The sequence below is a fragment of the Carcharodon carcharias genome, chromosome 10 (genome assembly GCF_017639515.1).
Source record: "Carcharodon carcharias isolate sCarCar2 chromosome 10, sCarCar2.pri, whole genome shotgun sequence".
Classification (NCBI taxonomy): Eukaryota; Metazoa; Chordata; class Chondrichthyes; order Lamniformes; family Lamnidae; genus Carcharodon; species Carcharodon carcharias.
Window position 1 is genome coordinate 131,917,662 of NC_054476.1, and position 16,740 is coordinate 131,934,401.

The window sequence follows — 16,740 nt, forward strand, 5'->3', positions numbered from 1 at the left end:
ATATCCCACGGCACTACATTAACTGAGAAGGGGAACTGGTCTGAGGTTCTGGCCAACAGCCTCCCACAACCAAAAACAAGGTAACTGGTTATTCACTTCATTGCTGCTTATGGAAACGTGCTTACACAGCACAGCTAATGTGGTCAACTGCACAGCAACACTAATGGTGCTTCATTGTATTGAATGACTCTGGGATATGTCTGTGAGCTATGATAAGCTTCCATTTAAATGGAAGCCTGACTTTCTCTTTTATCGACTATTTGCTTCATTAAGAATAATTCTCAAGTAGTTGGCAGAGATTTTTTATGGACATTGCAGCACTAGGCAGTTTGAGCTGAAGCATGCAATGTTTGTAAAATGGGAAGTAAATTTCATGCCTTTGTTTGCCAACAGTTCTATTCATGCACCTCTGTCATTTTTGTATTTATTCTAGCTGAACTCAGTACCAGGAGCTTTTCATCCTTCCTTCCCTTCATCATTTTATAATTAATTTTCTTGTATTGTTGGACTGTGGAAGGACATAGGGTAACTGTGCCATCTTGCCTCACCTTCCAACAATCCTAAATGGACTGATTGTCTGCCAGAGAATAAGGATGTAGATTTCAATCCTACCCAACTGTTGGAAACCGGGCTGGTGTAGTTAAAAATGACCAGGTTACTTCCCCTATCAAAACCCCTGTCCCACCACTTACCTTTAGGTTAATGGGTGCACAAATACAGCCCTGCTGGCGGCCACACTGTGCAAAAGGCAAATGAATGTGGGCCATTATTGGGATGGGATTGGAGTACAAGGATAACAAAGCCTTGCTATAATTGATAAAAACAAAAAAACTGCGGATGCTGGAAATCCAAAACAAAAACAGAATTACCTGGAAAAACTCAGCAGGTCTGGCAGCATCGGCGGAGAAGAAAAGAGTTGACGTTTCGAGTCCTCATGACCCTTCGACAGAACTTGCGTTCGAGTCCAAGAAAGAGTTGAAATATGATTGTACAGGGCTTGATGAGATCTGACCTGGAGTACTGCATGTCATTTTGGTCTCCATATTTGAGGAAAGATATACTTGCATTGGAGACCATGCAGCAAAGATTCACTAGATTGGTCTCTTGGATGGGATGGGTTGTCCTACGATAAAGGCTGACTAAATTGAACCTATAGCCTGATGAATTTAGAAGTGATCTCATAGGCACTGTTTCCCCTGACTGGGGAATCTTGAACACCAGGGTATAGTATCAGGACAAGGGGCTGATCATTTTGGATGGAGATGAGAAGATATTTCTTCCCTCAAAGGATTGTAAATATTTGGAATTCCCTACACTAGAGAGTTGTGGATGCTCCATCATTGAATACATTTAAGACTGAAATAGGCAGATTTCTGATATCTTAGAGAATCAAGGGATACGGAAAGCAGAGTGAGCCTGAAGATCAGTTATGATTTTATTGAATAATGGATCAGTTCCAAAGGGGCCGAACAGTCTACTTCTGCTCCTAATTCTTATGTCTCATGTTTTTCCCACATTTGCCCAATTCCACCAGATCCAAAAACCACTTGGGGTTAAAATGAATGTCATCATGTCTGTTCCAGGGATCCTAGGGTTCCTGTAGATGGTTCGAGAGTGATAGTAGCATACATTAGCACTTTCATATAGTGAAGTCCCTTCCTCTTCATGAATGCTATAGCCATGAGTCATGCATGAAGGGATATGTGCATCTTGTCGGTCAGCCTTGGTACTCATAAAAACTCATCACCGTCTTAAGACTGACTGATTTCTGCAGACTTTTATGCCTGCACTGAGATAGGGAAAGAGAGCTTCTGGTGTAGCTCTAAAGCAGTGGATGGCAATATTGTTGATACTGGGGTCACAGTCATTGGAGCAGCCATTGGAAGTGTGAGTGATAGATGCTAACATTCTTTTAGATTACATCATAAAGATTATGCAAGCCAAACCAGACAGAAGGTGTTGCAAAGGTCAGGGCAATTTAAGACACTAGGTGGAATTTATCAAAAAACTTGTGTAAAAAGTTATAGTCATGTCTGAACTAATTACTGATATCCTGACAATGAATGAATGATAGCAACCATGTAAGGTTGCCTTATCTTCAATTAATAAGAAATGGAGGTGTCTACATTTTAGCTGGAGGACATGTACATTTCAGCCAAACAGAAATACATGCAATGCAACTTTGCAACCTACTAATGGAACTGGATCTTACTCTGATATGTATCCTACTTGTGGGTATATAGAGACAGACTAGTTGGTAGCTTCTGTCAACATTTGATAAACCAATATTTTAATGTATTGCTGGTACCTGAACTTCCATGGTTTGAAGTGACCTTGATCAACCCAGTATCCATGCTCCAGCTATAACAATGGTTCCTCCTGCCTAATCCTTTTCCTCTCAGAAGGAGATTCCAAAAAATACCCCCAAAGCACAAGTTTTGGCTACATAAATTTCTACTCTCTAAGGAAACAGGTCCTTTATGGGAAGAGGGGGTTTTAAATTAGTTTATTTCACTATTTGTCAAAGTTGGTTTCTGAACTATTGTTATAGGGATACGGTGCAGGGCCACATGATGCAGGGAGACAGCTGGCTGAAATTTTGCCCTTCTAACCATCTGAATAATAAAGCTCAAATTCATCCAAGATCTATGTGTGGGCAAGTTCTACTGGCAATGGCGCCACACTATTTCACAAGCTACGAGTGAAAGTGAACCTATTATCTGGAGCTTCCAATCTCTCTTCACAGGGATTGAGGGATTGAATGGCTATTCTGTTTCCTATGTTCATTGCACACATTCTTTTGTTTTATTTCAGCATTTTATTGAGACCAATTCTGGTCAGCATTTCTCTGAACTTGTTCTTCCAAAGTTCCAGTTATATCATCCTAACCTTTCCTTTTCCTTCCTGCAGCCTCACTCAGGTCTCATCACCTACTCTGAATTATTCTTTTCCAGGTACTTCTCTTTTCCCTCAGGTTTCCCACCCCCCAAAATCTACTAGTTTGGAAAACCTAAATTTAGCATCACCTGCCCACTTCTTGCCTCCTTTCCTACTCTTCGCAACATTGGTGGTGTCTTACATTATGGACCTTCAGGAAAATTCCAGAGGCCTCTATTAAAATCTAACAATGCTGCTCTGGGTGTTTCTGGGTTCCTCTAGTTGTGGCAGTCTTGATTTATGTCAAAGTTTCAGTTAAACAGCTCTATATATTGGTCTCATTTCCATGAACTTGTCCAGCCTTTTTTCAAAAGCTGAAACAACAAAGCAGTGAACCAGAAAATATATTTTTGAAGAATTTAACATGTAATCTGACATCTTAAACAGTGTTTCGCCTGATTTCAGTTTCTAATTCAATGGACGGAATTTTCAAGTTTTACATAGGATTGCGTAAGATATAAGGCACAGAAACAGGCCATTTTATCCAACAAGTACATGCTGGTGTTAATGCTCCCTTGACCTTCCTCCCATCTTTCCTCATCAATATCTACCATGGTAACCATCAATCCTCTCCTCCCTCAAATTTGTTTCCCCTTAAATGAATTCACACTATTGACTTCAACCACTTCTTGCGATAGCAAGCTCCACATTCTCATCGCTCTCTGGGTAAAGAAGTTTCTTCTGAATTCCCTATCGGATTTCATGGTGGCTATCTTATATTGATGGCCTCTCTTATGCTTTTCCCCACAGGAGACATTCTCTCTATATCCACTCGATCAGAACCTTTCATAATTTTAAAGACCTCCTTTAGGGCATCTTTTAAAGTCTTATTCCATGGTGAAATGGCAGGACCTATAGCAGATTGGGAACCCCATTATTGCTGGAGTGGCCTTTACCATGGCTGTTTACCACAGCATTAGCATCCTGCTGTCCTGACCAACCAGAGCGAGCAGGTGGGATGAAACACTGAATCTGTCAAAGGAAGGTTTTCTAATTGAGGGGACCCTGGCAGAAGTCAGGAAGGCTGAACTGCTTATAGATTCTAAAAGCTGCAGCATCTACATGAAGGGTGAAGAGACCTGGGAAGGCTGCTGCCTCCCTCTCCCCTCCCCCCCAAAACCAGGTCCATCCCTCTTACCTGGAGGTCCTGATGCAGAGTCTGAAGGGCAGCGGTGAGGTGACCTTTCTCAAGGATGAAAGAAAGAGGCCAGCCTAAAGGAGGCGTAGATGGAAAGGTCCAAGGAAGTCAGCATCAGGAGTGTGATGTCTCCAACATGGAGGCAGGGAACTAAGAGGATCCAGGACCTCAGAATAGCAGGAAAGGTGAGGGGCCTAATACCTTGAGGTGCCAAACTCCATACTCTGACTTTTGCTGCATTCTCCTGCACTTCAGTCCTCAGAGCAACACACCTCCTCACACCTTCATTTGGACATCCAACACTCAGATTCACTCTCTTCCTATTGCCCTCTGGCACCCATGCCTCACAATCACTTTCCAAAGATATTGTTCTTCCCTGCTCTCCACACAATTTATTTATAAGGATCATATCCCTTTGCTTTCTTTCCTTGCAAGAGGAGTGAGCATGTAACTTCAGGGAGAGACAAATACTCGGTGGGGGGGAGGGGGGGCGGAAGTGGGATGGTGTAAGAGGTGGACCTCCAGTGACAGACATCTTGATAGCCATTGGCAATGTGTACCCATCTGTTCCACTGGGAAGCAGGTCTTCTTCCAGGCGGTTGTAGATGTCAGCAACGACCTGCCGTGAAAGCCTGAGCCTCTTGAGGCACTGGTGCTCAGAGATGTTGAGAGAGCTAATCCTCTGTCTGTGGACCCTATATTGGGGGTCTCACTTCCTTGGAGGTGGATCTCTATGTCCATCCCCTCTGCCCCTTGGAGCAGCATATGATGGTAAGAAGGCAATTGCTGCTGGTGCTGCTCTTCCTCAGGGCTGGAAGGCAGAGCTAAATAAGTTGCTCCGATGCCATGGTGAAGGCTGACAACTGGGAAGTGCAGCTCATGGTGAGTGAAGTACTATGTAGACGAACTGACTTCCAAGAGGTTGGCAATCAGCTGTTAAGCAGTCAAAGCTCAGAAGACATGTTATGAAGAGTAATCTCTCACCTGGCTATGGCTGGAGCTCTTCAATTTTACTGTTCCCAGCCTTTCAGTTTCACTGAAGAATCACTCCCTGTTGTGCACTTGTCTGGTTGACCCTGGTGAGTTGCTGTCAGCTCAGGGAATAGGTATGCTCGTTGTTAAAGGCAGATTGGTTGGTTAAAACAGTCGTTAATGACCTATTTGTATATGACAATTACTTATCCAAAAATTCCAAGGAGGCTCATCACTCACCTCCAAACCCACCCAGGAGAAACCTGGAAGAGGGCAGGATGGTATTGGGATCTCAACCCAATGTCACTTTTAGGGAATTTAAGATCCTGCCCACACCCAAACCCACTTTCCCTTGGCTGTTCAAATTCCTCACAATGGCTCTTATATAGTAAGCAATGAACAGAATGGAACTTTCTATGCAAATGTGATCATTACACGAGGATAGGTTTGTTTTAGAAATGTAACATTTCATTGTGGCACACTGTGTAAGCTTTGAGAGTTCCTGAGACAATACATGCTTCCTTCTCTTTTGACAACATCACAATCAACTTTCTGTGTTATTGTGCCTTTCTTATTTGCCTTTGCCATATCATCATCATCTGTCATTGTGAGGTTGCCACTTCCCATCTCAATAAAAGACAAATTCTCTGTCATTGGTTCATGTATTTAGGAGGGTGTCAGGAATAGCAAGCTTCATTTCACTGAGATAACAATGCCATATCCACACAACACATCAAGCATATCAATGAACTGTTATCAAACAGCACAATAACGCTGCTCACTGACATTGGACAATGAAACAGGACAATAAGACCAGGAAATGAAAGACAGTGCAATGAGACAGCGCACTGTGATAGGGGCCATGGACCCATTTCTAGGCTGTTATCCATCTTCGCCTGTTTCAAAGCCACCAATGATAACTGTAGTCATTGTTGTCATGTAGGCAAACACAGCACATCCCTATTATAATTGTGGTATTTCCTGCGAATGTAAGCAGTCTGTGAATTCAGCAGTGAGGGTGTAAGCTTGTTGGTTAACACATTCATGTACACTATTGTAACAAGGCTAGTGGATCATTGAAAACAGCATAGAGAAGGAATTCTGTCCCTCTAAAAACTTTTGAAATGTTTCAACATTTCAACCTACAAATTCCAGAATGCAACATCAGCTGCTTTTTACAACACATGCTGCAGGAAATGAAAACCTTTAACCTTGTGTTATTTTGCAATGTGAAACCCAGCTGAAGTTCTAATATTTTGAAGGGCATTAAGCAGCTAGTACCAATTTTTCTGTTTAACTTCCTAAAGTTTTATCCCTGCGCTTAGTTTTTAACCATTCCTCCTTGAAATTCATCTTTTCTACCTAAGTCTTAAGTATCGTCTTCTAACTCTCACACAGTGAGCTGAATAATATAGGGGGCATAAAGTGCTTCAGGGTGGATTAACAAGGGCTGAGTGGGACTTCTGCCCTCATTGCCGGGACTACAGGAGAAGATGAAGATCAGCGCCCATGGATCCCCAGAGCGAGTAAATATGGGGCCGGGAGGGTTTGGGTAGCTGTGGCGTTTGACGGAAGGATGGAAGGATCAACATAAGGGGGGGTTACCCCGTGAGAAGCAAAGGGCAGCCCCAAAGAGAAACCCTCGCTCCTTCTTGCCCTTGAAGCATTTGATTTTTAAAAAAATTCAGGCTTCCCACAGCCTCCTGGTTGCCCACATTTTATTCTGTGAGCAGAGTATTATTAGGGTCAATAATTAGACTATGGGGAATGAGTGGGAATGTGGTGGATTGAGTGCCTACCCTATTTTACATGACCCCCCCCCACCACTCCCCTGCAGTGGGAAACAAGCCTGCTGGGGACACATAAAATTCAGGCCAATGGCTTGGAATCCACTCTTTTATCTATTTCATTTTCTCTGCCTCCTCTCCCTAGGTAGTGCTTTGGAATGTTTTTTTCACATTAATAGATGCTAGATAAATTAAAGAATTTAATGACATTTTCTCCTCAAATTTCACCTCTCTCTTACTGAAGGCATCAACTCTTTCTGAAGTACAGTCCCATGAGTTCTGGCAGCACTAGTACTATCAGCTAAAAGAATGTTCTTCATCTTTAAATCAAGGCAATGGGTAGCAAAAGGCCATTCGGCTGCACAGCTGGCTTCAACCCTGTCCTTACTCAATGTCCATATATACACTCCCAGGGATGCATCACCAAAAATGCAGTGGAGAGCTGATTTTTCCCACTCTAGCCAAGGGATCCTGTTGCCGGTTGTGATGCCCAATTATGGCACTTCCTCGACATAAAATAGAGAAACTGGGTAAACAGGACTAAGTATAGGGAAAAGACCAAGTGTTCTGGAGACTGGATGAGATGTAACGGGGATTTAATGTCAAAACGTATCATAGCTCAGCAAGTAACAGGGCTGAGAGGATGAAGAAAAGCAGCGGCAAAAGAACAAAGTGTAATGGCTGGGTCAAAACCCTGGAACTCCCTTGATAACAGCACTGTGGGTGCACCTACACCACATGGACTTCAGCGGTTCAAGAAGGCAGCTCACCATTGCCTTCTCAAGGGCAACTAAGGATGGGCAATAAATGCTGGCCCAGCCAGTGAAGCCCACATCCTATAAATAAATAATAATTTTTAAAAATTGGAGCAGGCGGATTAACAGGAAGTGGAACTATTGGAGCAGCAATTAAAACAGAAAATGCTGGAAAACCTCATCAGGTCTGGCAGCATCTATGGAGAGAAAAACAGAGCATGTATGACTTCTTCAGAGAGTCCGCAGCATTTTACTTTTATACTGGAACAGCAATATGGTCACGTGTAACAAGATTGAGAAGCCCAAGTATAGCGGAGACGAGAGGACAAACTAACACAGGAACAGGGTCGAGAGGAACAAGGACAATCGGATCAAATTGAACAGGCAGACAGGAGGTGATTGGAGGTAACTTAATTACAACCTTAGAAGCAGGATGCTTTCAGAGCTAATAAAAATAAAACAGAATATTAAAAATGAAACTTCCAAGCACTGCGATGCATATCAGACACCTCTGAACTGTGAATCCCATTCTCATCTATCAACAGAGACTTGTTTACAATTGCAACCAATTATACAAAATTGAAAGTCAATGCAAATTGTTTTTGGCTGAGTTGGCACTTTTCATCCAGACTGAAACTAAGCTCTATTTAGAAGGAATACGTTGCAGTAACGTTGCGCTAAAGGTATCACTCTGGCCAATCGGAATTGGGTAATTAAGTTGCAATTTTTTTGTTAAACTCTTGCTGTGCCTGTTTGTTTTTTGAGTGATCAACCCCATCCTTGGGAAGACTGGCGCAATCGATAACTTGTTACAAGCACTACACCACTGTGTCCCTGTCCCTTCTGGCTTATTTCTATTCATTCTCTGATGATTGCACTTTTTCACATTACTACAAGTCATTCAACAGCATTACAACAAGCTGAAATTATACAGCACCTAAAATATAGTAAAATGTCCCAGCGTGCTTAACAGGAATGACACTGAGCCACATAAGAAGAAATTAAGATAGGTGACCAAAAGGTTGGTCAGAGAGATGGGCTTTAAGGAATTTCTTACAGGAGCAGAAGGAGGTAAAGAGATGGAGTGATTTAGAGAGGGAATTCCAGGACTTAGGGCCCAGGCAACTGAAGACATGGCTGTCAGTTGTGAAGATGATCTCAGAGGGTTGTGGGACGGGAGGAGGTTACAGAGATAGGGAGAATCAAGGCCATGGAGGGATTTGTTCTGAGTTAGGATACGGCAGCAGAGTTTTGGATGAGCTCATCCTTATGGAGGGTGCAAGGTAGAGAAGGCTGGCCTGGACTGTATTGAATAGTCAATTCTCGAGGGTCAAGGGTTTCAGCAGCAGATGATCTAAGGCAGGGGTGGAGTCAGGTGATGTTAAGGAGATAAAAATAGGCAATCTTGGACATTGTCACTGCATGTGGGAATTACAGAGAACTCCCAGCATCAATAAAATAAAGAGAGATAGAGAGAAAGAGAGAGAGAGAAGGGATGGGTGCAGATGAGGAAGAGGCTGGAGACTGGACAGGAAAGGGATCGCTGACCAGGTGACACGTTTTTACTTGTGTCTTGTTGGGGTGCTACGATTGTCCTTACCAGTGGTGGAGCAGGGAGGGAAAAATTCAGCCAGAGTTTCTACTTCTGATCGTTATGCAGTAGTCTTTGCTGAAAGTAGCATCGTGTGGATGTTGGGTGAGGATGGAGGTCATTTAGAAGCAGGAACCACTGTTGCCTTCTGGTGCATCTGGACTTGTCCAACCTTTCTGCAATTGTGGTGAGTCTATATTCAAGGCCCACCACTGCATAGCACTTTTTCTGCTGCTGTTTAGCAATTTCCTTCGTTATTAACAGTCCCTGGAGTATAACACCCATGACCAGCTGGGCAGAGCTTGGAGAGGCCTGTGCCCTCCAATGTGGACTCTCCATGTTCTTGTCTCCATCATCTGCTCTTGCTCATTTTTTAAATGTGTGACTCCAGTGGCTCCTCCTCTGCAGTTACCAGCTGTGTGATATGTGTGTGGCTGCCCCTCCAGCTGCCTTCCTTGTCCTGGTGTTCTGTGCTGTCTTCTGCAAGGAGGGAATAAAGAGACAAATGAGTGCACATGATGGTCTGTATACATCCAATAGATGGAGTGCATTTGGTGAGGGTGGCTCTGAGAGAGAGGCATGACGTTGCATACGGATGAGTTGAGTGTCAGTGGCTGATCAAAAGATGGGGATGTGAGGAAGTCAGTACACTGAGAAGGATGGGTGAACCTGCAAGTGGTTGTAAGAAGCGATGTGTGGAGTAGGCTTGAGAAGGCAGATTGAGGGGATGGGGTGATATACACAGCACAATGTAGGTAAAAGTGCCTTTGCTCTTATCTTTCTTGCCCTGCTTAAGTCATTAAACCACTTCCTCCATTGATTACAAGAACATGGCATCACAGTCCTGCTGCTGACCTCCTCAGGAACCTCCATCAATGCTTTCTCTGTCTCAGCAGCTGGTTTCCTCCCCCCATCTCCCTCCAGCTCCTTCCAGCCTCCAGTGGCACATCCCAGGAGAATTCATTGAAACAAGGAACAACCTTTTCCACATCTTGTCCGAAATGCAACATTTCCAGTTCCCTGACAGCCAACTCCTTCAAATGGCATTTTTGGATAGGTTCTTTAAATATTGGAGTGAAAATTGTGTTGCGTGATTCCATGGCATGCCCACTGCCAGTGATTGGATAGGACTTTTACAATCTTCTCTTTGACATAAGTGTACCGTTCATACACAAGGACTGGTGAAACAATAATGTAGTGACCCATATTATTTGAAGATAAGGCCATATACAGATAATGTTCACTGGGAGTTTATAAGGCACATGTCTGATCTCAAGCACTGCTGCTTACATGCTGACTACTAGTCATGTAACCAATACATCACATTCTGTCTTGAAGTAGTAATGATTGACAGTAGTTTAAGAGACACTCCCTTAAAGGTATACACACATTATTACAACAGGGAAACCCAGAAGGAAAATGATAATGAGGTGGCTGAGTTAAAAAGCTGCTGACAACCACACTTAATATATTTCCATCTCCCCGACACTATCGGGCCTCCTATTTCTATCATATCTGCATATTCAGATCCAGTCCAGTATCTCAGAGGTGACCAATCGGTGAACCATTCAGTCTCTGTGTTCCAGCAATGGCCCCTTGAAGGCCAAGTACACCAGTCCTATATGTGCTTATTTTCATCTGCTGGTTTGTACATTTGGATTTTATGGGCTTGAAGTTTTAGAATGGGCCATTCTTGGCAATGCTGTGCCATTTGTGGATAAGTCCTGAATTAGATTTGTTGGTATATATAACTTCAAATATATGCAACTTAATGGCAACAGGAAATTAAACCAAAGGGCCACTGTCTGATACTGAGTTTTCATTGGTGAGCAGCCCCCACAGTGAGCACATTGCAGGAATGTGATTCTTTGGCCATTATAATAGAAATCATAGACTGCGAGCTGCAGTCTCCTGCGATGCACTTTTTGGCAAGTATAGTTCCCCACTGGAAGCTCAGAATCATACAATCAGCCACTCTATGTGGTCCTTGAGGCTCCATTGTGCATAAATGTCTAGTCCACAAAAATCAAAGGTTGAACACTTCCCCAGTATTTCATTCACATGTACGTTGATTCCTATACTGCATTATGTAGAAAAAAGTTCTGTATTTATTCACCAGGATATTCCTGGGTTTATGTTTTCATAAATTATTTTATTTAATTAAAGCTTAAATATACCCATGAATATGCACATGCATTTATTTATTAACTTGATTATTTATTGCATATTAAATGTTTTCATTCTTACTAAAAATGTTATTTTCTATTCAATATTTATCATTTCATTTTTGTTCAGATTAGCACCTCACTGAGCTAACATGAAGCATAGTTAAAACAAATAGAGAGCTGTTTTTCAGCTAGAACACAAATACATTTAGTCTACAGGGCAGGTCTATAAATGATTCAAAGGAATCAGCACGGTACTGTGTAAGCATGCTATCTATTCACCTCTGGGACATGAGGTTAATGGAGCAATAGTTTCCTTTGTCTGTTTATCTAGGGATATTGGTCTGTACAGAACTGGAAAAGACTATTACAGTTAATCTAGCCAAGTCCCAAAGTTAAATCCGCATCCTCCTCCCCCAACATAATACTCTAAGCTTGCTTTTGTAATGACTGCTTCATCAGACAGTAGACCGCTTCTCGCTGGAAGCAGTTTGAGGGACTATGTTCTCATAGTTGAGCCTTATTTGAATTCTGACAGTGACTGAATCGTGCACTTGGAGCAGGTCAATGATTAGAGGGGCAAATCCAGTATCTTCTCCAAAGAGCTGATCCAGGCCAGAACAGTAAAAGATGATCCCGGGGGAGGATCCTAGGGCTCAGCAGCGGACCCAGCAACTGCCCTCATCTTACCCTTTTTTAAGCACCTACAACCCTTGCTTTAAGCAGAACTTGTTAGGCTACTCTAAATCAAGCATAAGTGGATGGGTGCACGTTGGTATACAAAACTGCAACAGGATTGCAACTTTTGGTGCCACAGGATCCCAATTTGTGTGGGATGATTAGGCTCCCACTTGTTTCCTACAGGAGCTTGGGCCCCTCCCCCAACAGACTTTAGGGAGCTAGGAAGGAGATGGGAAAAAAGGACCCCTAAATCAGTAATCTCAGGGTTACTCCCAAACTCATATGCAAATGAGAATAGAAATAGGAGAATTGAGCGAATAAACACGTGGCTGAAAAGCTGGCATAGAAGGGAGAGCATCAGATTTCTGAGGCACTGGGACTGGTTCTGGGGAAGGTGGAACTTGTACAAGCCAGGCAGTCTATACCTGGTCAGGACTGGGACGAATATCCTTGCAGGGAGATTTGCTAGCGTTGTTGGGAGAGAGGTTTAAACTAACTTGGCAGGGGCATGGGAACCTGAGGGCAAATTCAGAGCAGGGAACGAGAGATAGAGAATTAGTGAGTGATTCTGAAAGACAGAAGCAGCATGGGTTAAAAAATGTACAACATGTGAATTTGGTAGTGTTAAAAGGTAAATATGTAAATGTAAGGAGCATAGTAAATAAAGCCAATGAGCTGAGGAAACTTTGCTTAAAGAGGGGCAAAAATGGCAGCTCAACATCCCTGGAAGTAGAGTTTTCAGGCAGGAGAGGGAGGGGGATAAAATAGGTGGGGGTGTAGCTTTATTGGTTAAAGAATCATTACAGCTGTGAGGAGGGATGATGTACTAAATGAAGCATCAAATGAGGCCATATGGGTTGAGCTCTGAAGGTTCTCAAAATTCCCACATTTTTCATATCATCAATAAGGATATGACTTTTGGACTTTTACCTGAAACTAGATAATGAGAGGAGGCAGAATATGCATTTTTCCCTTTAAAACAATCAACAAAAAACTAAAGCCCATCAAAATCTTACATAAATAATTGCTACTAACTACCGGGGCAGGAAGACCATAATCAATGCAATTATGCAAACCCATCAATACTCCACACAAAGAATGGCTTTCAGTTCAAGACTAGTTACGGGGCGGGAAGACAATGATAAACGTCATGCGAGCCCATTAAAAACAACGAGACAACAATCACCTGGGGAAGCCCACCAAAATCAAACAAAGAACTAACCTTGATTTGGATTGAGATAAGAAATTCCAGAAAAACAATATAACTGGGCCAAGAGATCTGAAGTGAGCAGTTTTTGGGAGACACAGAAGGGTAAGCAGTTTTGAAAGCTGGGTTCAGGGCAGTGAGCAGTTGGGAGCGGTTGAAGCTGAGTTTAAGCAGGGAGCTGAGCAAAGCAGGGAGGAGATCTGGAGGTTTGCAGGCCCACAGGCAACATCACAGCGAGGGACATGGGGTGGCAGGCTCAGCCAAAGACAGCAAGGCGGCAACCGCAGCCCTTGATGAAGATCAACCACCCACAACCGCGCCCTCCACCCAACTGAAGAACCTTCCCAGATTCCACAGACCAGGACCACGTGGGGATGGCAGGCCCCAGAGGACACAAAAAGCATACCCCAAAACTGCAACTGGCTTACCTGGCTGGATTTCGATCTGTCATGGAACCCTGGTTGGTAAGCATGATCTCTGACCTCTCCTATTCAATTTAGTTAGGTTTTGGGGATGGGACAGGGGTAAGGGGATTAGTAGAATGATTTTCCCTTGTTATGCCGTGTTCCCCATTCTTAACTAAGTGTACTTTGTAGGTCTGTATAATCTCAGTGTAATCCTAATGTTAGAAATTCATTTGTGACTTCAATAACTCAGTTTTTTTCTTGCACCAAAACCAGTTGTCTGCTGCACTTTGTCACAACCCCCAAATAAGTCCAAGGTCTAGAACCCAGGGAATGGGAGTGATTTGAACCACTCAGAAGTCAGAGGTGAAGCTGACTCACACACCACCATCCCCTACAGCTCAGAAATGAAAAAGGGCAGCCACATCGCTAGAGGTGCATTATAGACCCCCAAATAGCGGAAGAGAGTTAGAAGAGCAAATATGTAGACAGATTTCTGAGTGCAAAAACAATAGGGCAGTAATCATTGGGGACTTTAACTACCCTAATATCAGTTGGGATATGAACAGTGTGAAGGACACAGAGGGCACAGAATTCTTGAACTGTGTTCAAGAGAACTTTTTTAGCCAGCATGTAACAAGCCCAGCGAGAGGGGCTGCAATTCTAGATCTAGTCTTAGGAAATGAAGTTGGCGAGTGAATGAAGTAGCACTGGGGGACCATTTTGGAGATAGTGATCATAATATAGTAAGATTTAGCATCACTATGGAAAAGGACAAAGATGGAACAGGAGTAAAAGTTCTAAGTTGGGGGGAAGACACATTTTACAAAGCTGACAGGTGAGCTGGCGAGAGTGGACTGGATGCAGCTATTAGTGGGAGGCATTCAAAGGCAAGATCCTACTGGCACAGTGTAGACATGTCTCCTCAAAGAAAAAGGTACTGCCAAATCTAGAGCCCCCTGGTTATCCAGAAGCATACAGGCCAAGATAAAGCAGAAAAATAAAGCTTATGCAAATCACAAAAGACTTAATACCGTAGAAAGCTTAGACAAATGTAGAAAGTACAGAGGCGAAGTAAAAATGGAAATTAGGAAAGCAAAGAGAGGATACAAAAAAATTGGCAGATAAAATCAAAGACAATCTGTAGTAATTATGGTTTCATTTAGTGTGTAAGATACCTTTAAGAATAATACTTGTTAAGGAAGTTCACATTGTCTGTAATAACCAATAGGGGAGCAACGTGGGCTAGCTTAGCCGTCTGTGCAGAGATGGAGTTAGAGTTGAAAGCAAAAGTGTGGTTGCTGCTGAGTATATTGTAAATAAACTTAATGTTTCCACCCAAGAAGTGTCTGTGGATCAACTCTATCACTATTGGTACAACTAGGCCACCCTAAAAGAAGCTGGTAATGAGGATAAAACAGGATTGAACAGAAGAAATCAAGTTAAAAAGAAAGGAAGATATACTCACCAAGTATGCTGTCACTTTCAGTTAAAGAAGGAACAGGCCCTGATCCAAATGGCTGATCTACTGGAGCACTCCTGAGATTGAAGGAATAGTACCGGGGTTGCAGGACCCTTGAGTGAGAGTCCACAGGACGGGCGAGCAAAACATCGGAAAAGGGAGAGAATCTGTACTTGTAGTATAAAATAGGCGGCAGCCCCGCAGGCTCAGTAGGTTAGAGAAGTTGGCACACAGCTTGCAAGTTGAAAAGGATGGAGGGGGGTGGTCAGAACAGGAAGCAGTGCTGCAGTTTTAAATTTAGGGAGAAAAAAAAACCCAGCAGAATCGCCCAGAAGAGGGAAAAGAAATCGCTGCTGTGTTTTTCTCCTAACAGGAATGAAGTTTCATAGAAAGAGAAGAAGGCCCGTTATTGCGGGGTTCCTGCGAAAACTTGAAAAGCACGGGAAACATAGCACAGACAAGCCGACAGCTGCAAATACAGCCCAAGTGCAAAAAAAACGGTGACTGCTCTTAAAGCCGCAAGACATTTAAAATGCTAAGTACAAGAAAAATAGCTATGGACAGAAAATTAGAAGAGATCCCAGAGAAGGGCAACTCTGCAGAAGGGAGTAAGAGAGCTCAGAGAGAGGGCAGCTCTGCGGAAGGCAACAAGAGACCCCAGAAAGAGGGCAACTCTGCAGAAGGGAATAAGAGACCTCAGAGAGAGGGCAACTCTGCAGAAGGGAGTAAAAGATCCCAGAAAGTGGACAAATCTGCTAAAGAGAATAAGAGAGCCCAAAGAGAGTGCAGCTCTGCCAAGAGCAACAGGAGATGCCAAAGGGAGGGCAACAAGAAATTAAACAGTTGAAATAGCAGTTGATTGTCCTTTAAGATCAAATGCAAAAGGAATGTGCCACCATTCAGCAACATGAAGAAATCAAGGCCATCTCAAACAGTAGAATGGAAGCACAGCAGAAGAAACATGAAGAGGGCTCAGGGGAAGCCCTGGTGTTGGAAGAGGGCTCATAAGAAGCCCTGGGAGTCGTATATAGCTGGATATATACAGGGGACAGGAGTTCGGATAAACTCCAAGGCAGTGCCAGCTCAGTGAAGCTAGCTGTCTAGCAAAGAGCTGAAGAATCAGCTAAATGAAACCAAAGAGGCTTCGGAAGCAAAAGTTGTAGAATTTCCCAAGAAGCAGACAGATAATGAAATTTTGGGAGACTCAGCCACTGAACTCAGACAAGTTGAGCTTGCACCTGAGAGAAGTCTGGCCAAGAGTGAAGTCAAAAAGGCCAAGATTAAAGTCTGTGCTAGAAAGAAGAAGGCACATAGAAAGAAGATACAGAAATACTAATAGAGCCTCCACCTGGTTGAGGAGAAAGTGAGAGCCATAAGAGAGGCACCTGCACCAAAGAACGCCTCAGAGCTCAAATCAATCTTAGGAATTATCAACTATTATGGGTGGTTTTTACCCAATTTGTTTCCGGTTCTGGCCCCCCTACATTATCTACTCAAAAAGAACAAACATTGGTCTTGGGAGGCGCCCCAGAAAGAAGCTTTCATAAAGGTGAAACAATTATTGCAATTGTCCAGTCTATTAGTACATTACAACCAGATGAAAGAATTGGTGCTGACATGTGACGCATCTGCCTAAGGATT